We start from the raw sequence: 10,664 nt of genomic DNA on the forward strand, positions 1-10,664 counted from the left end.
TTAGAATTAAACGAGATGCTATGTTGAAAGGCCCTTTACTCTGGGTTTAAGTGCTAGGTTCAGTTTTTAATAGAAGTAGTTGAGGTTGCTTCTAGACTTTCGAATTATAACTAATGACAACTCAGATTATCTACTTAAAATACACGAACATTTAACCAAATGCCTAAATCTCTCAGAAGTAGAGCTCAGTATCCCTGTAGGAAAAGCTAGAATTGACTTCATATTATAGTTTGGATTATGTGTCCCCTCCCAAGGCTCCATTTGCCATAGTCCCCAGGCAAAGTCCCCTGTGGTAGAGTGTTTATGAGGCAGGACATTAGGTAGAAGTTACGATTTTAGAAGTGTGTTCTTAAAGATATCGGGACCATGACTTGACCACCCTTTGTCTCTCTTTGTATCCCTGTGGCCACAATATGATCAGTTTTACTTTACTGACATGCTTTTCACCGTGATCTACCAATTTTTAAAAAAAATTATTTATTTTTATTTTATGTGCTTCAGTCTTTTGCCATGGGTGTTGGGTCCCCTGGAACTGGAATTATAGACAGGTGTGAGCTGCCATGTGGTTGATTGGGAATTGAACCTGGGTCCTTTTGAAGAACAGTCAGTGCTCCTAACCACTGACACATCTCTCCAACCTCCCGTGATCTACCTCTTAACAGACCCAAAGCCATAGGACCAAGCAGCCCTGGATGGAAACACCTGAAACTACAACAAAATAAACCTATTCTTATAAGTTGGTATTTCAAGTCACAGTGATAGAAAACTAACACTTTACTGTTATAAGCAGGTTACAATCCTTACCACCGGCAGTATTAATAACCAACTGAATGGTGGGACTATTGCTCAGTTGATAGCACTTGCCCTGAGTTCAGTCTTCAGCACCAACTAAAACTGGGCATGGTGGCACACACCTGTAAAGCCGTTAGTCAAGAAGGTAGAGGCAGGAGGACTACGAGGAGGTAAAATTTCAAGGTCATCCCTGACTACATAGGGAGTGTGAGGACAGTTTGCACTATGAGAACAGAGTCAGCAACACAATCAAGTGAAAATATAGTCCCCAAGCAACAAACCACATCACTATCTGCTCCCTGAAAGTCTCAGTTGTAAAACTGGGCTTCTCTAAGTGAAGAGAGCAGTATAATACAACAAAGAAATATTGTAAAAGTTATCCTTGGTCCTTTCCTTTCAACATCATTCTCTTTTCACTTAAAAAAACAATAATGTGGAAAAAAAAATCTCCAATGTACCTGGCCTGTGGTGGCTCACACCTTTAGTCCCAGTACTCAGGAGGCAGAAGCAGGCAGATCTCTGAGTTCAAGGTCAGCCTTATCTACAGAGTTAGTCCCAGGACAGCCAGGGCCACACAGAGAAATCCTGTCTCAAAAAAAACAAAAGAAATGTGTGACATAGAATGGACCATCTGAGCCATTTTTAAGTGTACATTCCTGTGGCATTAAGGGCATTCATGTTGAACAACCATGACCCAAATCCATCCCTAGAATTTCTTTTTTTTAAAATCACATTTCTTTTCCCATCCCCTCCCCTCCTGTGTGTGTGTGTGTGTGTGTGTGTGTGTGTGTGTGTGTGTCCATGGAGACCAGAAAAGGGTATCAGATTACTGGGAGTTGCGGTTACAGGTGGTCCTGAGGTACTCAATATGGGTGCTAGGAGCCTAACTCTTTTGGAAGGGCAATTCACGCCATCACCATTACTCCAGGCCCCCTACTGTCTTTATTTAAAAAGTTAATTTGTAGCAGGAAGACAGAAGACATCTTCCACCCCGCAGGTCCAGGTTAGCAGGCTTGGCAGTCAGAGTCTACTTCCTAAGCCATCTCACTGCCCTCCCTCTTTAGTAGAGGTAGTAACAGGTGGGGTTGGAACTCAATGGTACTGCATGTGCTTAATATACAGCCCTGAGCTTATTTCCTGCAGTCTGCACCTGTACATAGGTGCACATGCACACACACACCAAAACAACTAAAGCTGGGCAGTCCTGAGATGGCGGGACTGTTGAGTCTCCCATGACCTGGAAGGGAACCCAATCCATTTCCTTCAAGGGCTGTGCTGTAATACCTAGGACTTTTTCCTTCTCCTCCCCACCCTTCTTCTTTTTAACGAGGCAAACAATTTTATTGACCTTTTTTCAAACTTGGTTCCCAGGCTTCTTCAGCTTAATTTACTACAAAGAATGAATTGTGTATAAACAACAACCGAAAAGAGCCGCAGAGTCCAAGGGACTTGGACTTCAAAGTATTAGAGACCTAGGTTTTGTCAGGTTCATAAACAAAACAATTTCTGAAAGCAGTCAGGACATGAAAGAGCAGCCCCCGTAACTTCTCCAGGTTACTCCCGCCTCACAAGCTGCCTCAGTTCAGTTTGCCCGGTTCTTCAAAGCCTTATCTAAATTCCCCACATGACCCGCAACATCCCCCTCCTCCTCTCCAGTAGCAACTGGTGTTTTGCCATTCCCCCGTTGTTTGGACTATTCTCCTTAAACCGGCCAGGCTGTCTGCACCAAGCTGCTGGAGGACACTGGGAAGCAGCATTTCTGCTGGCTGCCTTGTCTCGGCGCGGCCTGTAAAGGTGGAAGGAAGTGTTTTCGGCCTGAATGTTAGGGTGTTGAAATGGATCACTGGTCCTCTTCCATACCAGAGACACTGTTTACGCTGAACTTCTTTAAAGAGATCTGAGGTTCTTCATCATCTGCTGCGGCTGTACTATGGACCACCTTCTCTCTGTGAGCAGTTCCTTCCGCACCAATATGCACTTTTGCCCACAGTTTAGCGGGTTTTTTCTGGGTCATAATAGTTTCTTTCACTTTGTTGGAGCAGAAAGGGGGCTGTGGGGGGACTAGGGTTCATGCTCAGGGGGTCTCTGGCAGACCGGCTGAGATTAGGTGCACACACGCAGGGAAGGCAGCATACACGAAGGGCTTCGGGGAATCCTGGGAGCTTTTAAAAACGTTTTGCAGTGGCTACTCCGTGCAGGGCAAGTCTAGTTCTGTTTCTTTACCTTTTCTTCAGTTGAGAGCGGGTCTGTTATTTGGTGCAGGTTAGGCTAAAACTCTCGGATCCTCCTGCTTCCTCTTCCCGAGTGCTGGGATGGCAGGCATGTGCCACCACATCTGGTTGTTCTTAAAATTTTCTACCTCCAGCCAGGAGGCAGTGGTGTATGCCTTTAATCCCCAGCACTCAGGAGGCAGAGCCATGTGGGTCTCTGTGAGTTCGAGGCCAGCCTGGTCTACAGAGTGAGAGCTAGGACAGACACCAAAACTACACGGAGAAACCCTGTCTCGAAAAACAAAAACAATTTTTTTTTTTTCTATATCCAAGAACTGGGTTTGGTGGCACACATCTGTAATCCCAGCCCTGGGAAGTAGAGGCAGAAACATGAGAAGTTCAAGTTTGAGGCTACACAGGTAGTTTGGAACTAGCCTGGGCTAGGGACTCTGTCTCATTAAAATACCCAAATAACTATGTATTTTATTGTATTTTATGTGTATGGGCATTTTGCCTTCGTGTGTGTGTGTGTGTGTGTGTGTGTGTGTGTGTGTGTGTACCATGTGTGTGCCTGGTGCCTGGGGAGGCCAGAATAGGACACAAGTTACAGTTATGAGCTGTCATGTGGGTACTGGGAATCGAACCTGGGTCCTTTGGAAGAGCAGCCAGTGCTCTTATCACTGAACCGTTTCTCCAGTATTCCCCACCATAAAAGCTTAAATAAATACAAACTTACCTCCAGTCTGCTGACTCTGCCACTCTAGATGACTTCATGGGACAGGAGACTCTGTACCTTAGGTTAGCCCCTGTATAGCCCGAGGCTAGGATAGGACATGGCTACATGTCTCCATTTTTTCCAGTGTTTCTTCCTTCCTTCCTTTCTTCCTCTGACCCTCCTCCTGCTCCTTCTGAAATGGGCTCAGGCCCAGGTCAGCCCTGAACTTGCTATGTAGCTGAGGATTACTTTGAACTTCATCCTCCTGCCTCTGATTTCTGAGTCCTGAGACAAGTGTGTGTCTCCATGACTGAGATGCACAGTGCTGGAGATTGACCTCAGGACTTAGTTCACGATAGGAAGTACTCTGCCAAATGAGCCACATAGCCAGCGCTCAAGTGTGTTTTTCTGTTGTTCGTTTGTTTGTTTGATTGATTGATTCCAGACATCTATCTTCTTCTTTGCTTTGAAGAATGTTAAGAGATAAGCTTAGGTGGCTGTCTGCTGCTAAAACAAGGAAGATGGACGACTGGACATTTATTTTAAGCTGAAGGGAAAAAGCCAAAGGCTAGTCCTTGCTGTTTTGCTAGACACCAATAAAATCCATAGAAAGCGCACCCACGTGGTATTGAAAGATGATGGGTTTCTGTATCTAACCCGCCAGCCAACAATATTGCGCTGAGTATTGCTGAGAAGATAGGCCCCGAGGTCTAACAAAAAGGACACTGAACTTGTAAACAAGAATGCCCATATTGGGGCTGGAGAGACGGTTTAGCAGTTAAGAACATTGGCTTCTCTTCCAGAGGACCTGGATTCCACCTCTTGTAACTCCAGTTCCAGGGGATTCCAATACCCTCTTCTGGCCTCCCTGGGTACCTACATGCACATACATAACGTGTCCCCCACCCACACATATACGAAAAACAATAATATAATGAATCTAAGAAAATAAAAAAAGAAGATCTGTCTCTGAAAGCCTAAAAAAAAAAATCTAGGAATAAACCTAACAAGAAAGTGGAAGTTCTATTTTTAGTTTGTTTTTTTTTTTTTTGGTTTATCAAAACAGGGTTTCTCTGTGGAACTCACTCTGTAGCCCAGGCTGGCCTTGAACTCACAGAGATCCGCCTGGCTCTGCCTCCCGACTGCTGGGATTAAAGGCGTGCGGCACCACCGCCAGGCGAAAGTGGAAGTCTTAGGTTCTATTGCTGGGATGAAACACCATGACTAAAAGTAACCTGGGGAGGAAAGGGTTTACTTGGCTTATGTTTCCATATCATTGTTCACCACTGAAGGAAGTCAGGACAGGAACTCACGCAGGGCAGGAACCTGGAGGCAGGAGCTGATGCAGAGGCCATGGAGGGGAGTTACTTGCTGGCTTGCTTCACATGACTTTGCTTAGCCTGCTTTCTTATAGAACCCAGTACCATCAGCCCAGGGGTGGTACCATCCACAATGGACTGTGCCCTCCTGTAGATGGATTTTTTTATTTGGGCCACCAGCTCACAAAAAATGGCACAGAGACTTATTACTAATTATACAAATTATGAAAGCTTGGCCTATAGCTTAGGCTTGTTCCACTAGCTCTTATACCTTAAATTAACCAATTTATATTAATCTACATTTTGCCTCATAGCTTCATTACCTCACTTCATTCTTGCACCTCCTGTTTTCTCTCCATGTCCTCTGGCATCTCTCACCGCCTAGATTAATCTCCTCTTCCTCTCTGTTTCTGCCCGAAAGTCCCACCTAACCTCTTCCTGTCTAGCTATTGACCATTCAGCTCTTTATTAAACCAATCAGAAGGTGCCTTGGCAAAGACACATCTTCACAGTGTACAAAAAGATTATTTTACAACTCCTGCCCCTACATCTATCAGTCATTAAGAAAAATTACCGCCAGGTGGTAGTGGCACATACCTGTAATCCCAGTACTCTGGAGGCAGAGGCAGGTGGATCTCTGTGAGTTCAAGGTCAGGTTTAGAGAAACCCTGTCTCGAAAAACAAAATAATAAACAAACAAACAAACAAACAAACAAATAAATAAATAAATAAGAAAAATGCTCTATAAGCTTGCCTGAAGCCTGATCTTATGGAGATTTTTTTTTTCAATTGGGCTTCCCTCCTCTCAGAGGACTTTAGCCTGTATCAAGCTGACATAAAATTAGCCAGCACAGATCTATACAATGAAAACTTAAGACAATGAAGAAAGAAATTGAAGAAGACATCAAATCAAAAGATGGAGAGACCTCCCTTGCACATGGATTAGAAGGATTGATGTTATGAAAACAGCCACCCCACCAAAGCTATCTAATGATAGAATCAATGCAATCCTTAACAAAATTCTAAGACAATTCTTCCCAGAAACTAATTAAAAACAACCTTAAAGTTTGTGTGGAAAGCTCCACGTAGCCAAATCTCTCTTGCACAATAAAAACATTGCTGGATGTACCACCATTCATAATTTCAGGTTCTAATACAGAGCCACAGTGGTAATAACAGCATTGTACTGCACACAACCAGCTACAGTGATCAATGAAGTAGAATCGAGGACCCAATGTAAGCCCAAGCACCTACAGCAGCCTGATGTACGTATTGCAATGCCCCAAGCACTGGGGAAAAGAAAGACAGCATCTTCAGCAAATGGCGCTGGAAAAACTGGAGAACTACATGTAGAAGACTGGAACTTGATCCTGTTCTCTCACTCTGCACACAAATTAATTCCAAACAGATCAAAGATCTCAATGTTAGACCTAAAACTCAGGAGGCAGAGGCAAGCAGATCTCTGTGAGTTAGGGGCCAGCCTGGTCTACAGAGCAAGTTCCAGGACAGCTGGGGCTACACAGAGAAACCCTGTCTACAAAAAACAAAAAACAAAAAACCTAAACCAAACCAAACAAACAAATGAAAAAGAACTTTCTGAATGGAATTCCAGTTGTTCAGGAATGGGATCAACAGCCAACACATGGGACTTCATAAAATTAAGGAGCTTCTGTGTTACAAGGGAAACCATTTGTCAACCAAAGAGGCAGATCGACAGAGTAGGAACAAATCTTTTCCAGCTGTACACAGGCAGAGGATTGGTGTTAGGGATAGCTAAGAAACTAAAAAACTAAACACCCAAGAAAACAAACAACCCAGTTAAAAAGTGGGCTGTAGAGCCAAGGCAGCGGTGGTGCAGGCTTATAATCCCAGCATTCGGGAGGCAGAGGATGGCAGATCTCTGAATTCGAGCCCGGGCTACAGAGTGAGTTCCAGGATTGTCAGGGTGACACAGAGAAAACCTATCTTGAAAAACAACACATACAGAGAGATGTGCACACACACACACACACACACACACACACACACACACACACACACACTGAGCTGTGGAACTGAAAAGTTCTCAGAACACAAATGGCTAAGAAATACTTTTTAAAAGCTAGCCATCAGGAAAATGAAAACTAAAGTTACTTAGAGATTTCCTCTTACCTTCATCAGAGTGATTAAGGTAACAAAAGACAGAGGCTGGCAAGATGGCTTAGAGATTAGGAGAGCTGTTATTTTCACAAGGGAGCCAAGTTTGGTTCCCAGCACCCACACAGTGTGGCTCATAACCACCTGAAACGCCAGCTTCAGGAGATCTGATGCTTTCTTCTGGCCTCATTGGGCACTTACCCTCATGTACAAGTACCCACAAAAGACAAATAGACAGACACACAAATTGGAAACAAAATAAATCTAAAAAAACCAACAAATGAACAAAACCAAATCCACAACATGCTGGGGTGTGGGGGAAATAGGGACTCCTCACACATTGTTGTTAAGAACACAAATTGGTGCAGCCACTATGGAAATCAGTAAGGTGGTTCTTCAAAAAACTAGAAATAGATCTGCCAAATGACTCAACTGTACAACTCCTGGGCATATGTCCAACAGACTCTATTTCCTACCACAACGACACATGCTCATCCATGTTCATAGCTATTCACAATGGCTATGTGAAACAGCCTAGCTATCCTATATACAGTAGAATTCTATTCGGCTGTAGAGAAAAGTGAAATTTTCAGGTAAATGAATGGAGAGCTAGATAACATCATATCAAGTGAGGCAACCCAGACTCAGGAAGATAAATGTTGCATGTTCTCACTCATATTTGGATCTTAGGGTTAAATATTTACATTTGTGTGTTTAATTTGGAGTACCTGGAGAATCCAGAAAACTAGAAAGGGACAATTGGTGGGGAGAGGGAAGAGATACCTTAAGGCAGGAGAGGTAGAAGAACATAGGTGACATCAAGGGGAAATAGAAATAATGGAAAGGAGCCAGGTGTGGTGGTGCGTGCCTTTAATCCCAGCACTCTGTGAGTTTGAAGCCAGCCTGGTCTACAAAGCGAGTTCTAGGACAGGCTTCAAAGCTACATAGAGAAACCCTGTCTCGAACAACCAAAATAATAATAATAATAATAATAATAATAATAATAATAATAATAATAGGAAGGACAATTAAATGGGGAGAGGAATGGGATGGCAGAGTAGAGGGAGGCAAAGGGAGGAATAACTTACATTTAGGATGTTTGCAAAGGCCATATGTAAACCTACTGTTTTATATACTTCATAATTTTTTATTAAAAAGAGTTTAATTGGAGTTACCATACACAGAGAATTATGCTGTTCCTAGAAGCTATGGGGTTGCCAAATAAAAAGTCCAGTGCCAAATGTTCCAGACACCTCCAAAACAATACAACCAGGACTCCATGGTAAGGCCATATTGCTCAAGACGCCACTCATTGGTCATAGACATGAAAAAATCAAGTTGGTACTGACCAGGAAGTGTCCATCCTGATGGGCAGCTTTCTTAGGACTGGGAGGTGCTATGTAGGCTGCTGGAGGAAAAATGCCAGCGGTGAATCTGGGAGCTTCAATAACGACCATCGTGGCACGATATACCCATGGGTGCAATAGTAAGTAAGTAAGCAACTTTCTGATTGGATGTAAGGCCCGCTTCACAAGAGGAAACAGATGCCTAGTACTAAATCCAGCCAAGAACTCACCATTGGGGAGCTAACAGGCCCCAAGGGTGAATCTACTCCCAGTATTCTGTTAAGTGAGCATAGTGCCAAGTGACACTCTCAATTTTATCTCTGTATCTACAGATTAATACAGCTCTCAGAACTCATCACAAAGTTCCTTTGTGTAGTGGACAACGGTTATCACAGAAACTCACAGCTAGTCAGAGTTCAGGTAATAAATGTCAGTGGACTGTCTGGCTACCAATGGAGCATCTCTATCAACCTACCCAAAAGGCCCAGGGACCGTTAGAGAAGAGGGGAGAAGGGATGTTAAGAGCCAGAAGCCAGGGACTACTGGAGTGAAACCGTGTCTCCAGGACATGACAAGCACTCATGAACTCAGAGCAGCCACGGTTGCCTGCACAAGGCCTGTACAACGTCAAGCCTGTCAATATTCTAATACCGAGGGGGAAGGCATCCGAGAGTCCCCATTCCTAACTGAATAGCTGTGGATGGCAGATGGCTTCTCCAGAAAGGAAAGCCGTTTTTTCTTTGTTTGTTTTGTTTTGTTTTTTAAGGGTGTGGTTCCTGGCTGGTCCATCCTTCTTCAGAGGATAGTGCCATCTCCAGGAGCATATGAACAACACCGACTGGACTCAACGGGTTATTAAAAAAATAAAAGATGCCAGGTGGTGGTGGCGCAGGCCTTTAATCCCAGCACTGGGAGGCAGAGCCAGGCGGATCTCTGTGAGTTCGAGGCCAGCCTGGGTCTACAGAGCGAGTTCCAGGATAGGCACCAACAATGCACAGAAACCCTGTCTTGAGAAAATCAAAAATAGAATAAAAGATGACACAAGGTTCAGTGGGATTTGGAGGGGGTGGATCTTGGAGCAGTTGTAAGGAGGACTGACAGCGAATATGATCAAAATACAGTGTATGAAATTCTTAAATTCTTTTGTTATTATCGTTTGTTTTTTGTTTTTTTGAGACAGGGTTTTTCTGTGTAGCCCTGGCTATCCTGGAATTCGCTCTGGAGACCAGGCTGGCCTAGAACTCTGAGATACAAGATCTGCCAGCCTCTTCCTATGCTGGTCAGATGTATGCCATCATGCCTGGTGAAATTCTCAAATGTTAAAAAGTACTTATGTTATGTTATGTTATATTATAATATTTTTATAAAAAAAAGAATACCTGGAGGCTGGAGAGATGGCTCAGAGGGTAAGAGTACTGACTGCTCTTCCAGAGGTCCTGAGTTCAATTCCCAGCAACTACATGATGGCTCATAACCATCTGTAATGAGATCTGGTGCCTCTTCTGGCCTGCAGGGATATATGGTAACAACACTGTCTACATAATAAATAAATAAATCTTAAAAACAAAAACAAAACAAGAATACCTGACGGAGCTTTGTGATTTACTCCCTAGATGATGTTCCCACATTTCCAACACACTGGGCAGTGGCTTCATCAGTAAAGGGAAGATAGTGATGCTGGTTCTTTTCCACTTCACAAGGTTATCACACTCACAAGAGAAAAAATGGGGTCACATATGAGCGTAGTTCATAGCTATGAAGTCCTGTGTGCATTGGATGGGATCACATTGTTTCCACTACAGAACAAACTCACAGTCCAATGGCAGATTTATTCCTCCGACAGAAACCCCCAAGGGACCAGTTAACAGAGCCTGCCCACAGCTCAGACGGGGAGAGGTGAGAGGAGGCAAGAGCGCAGCCAGTTTGCAGCACTGTGAATGTTCAGGACGCTGTCTCTTTTTCTCCAGGACCGATTAACTGAGCAGTATGAGTGTGTTTCCTCCAACCTGTGCTGCCCCGCTGTGAATCTGTGTTTGAGCCCAGTATCACAATGTCTAAAACACACCTATTTCCACTCAGGTATCCAGAACCTCAATTTATCTGTGCCAAACAAATCACCTCCCTTATCCATATTCTTTTCTCAATG

This window comes from Onychomys torridus, chromosome 11 (assembly GCF_903995425.1).
Source record: "Onychomys torridus chromosome 11, mOncTor1.1, whole genome shotgun sequence".
Taxonomy (NCBI): Eukaryota; Metazoa; Chordata; class Mammalia; order Rodentia; family Cricetidae; genus Onychomys; species Onychomys torridus.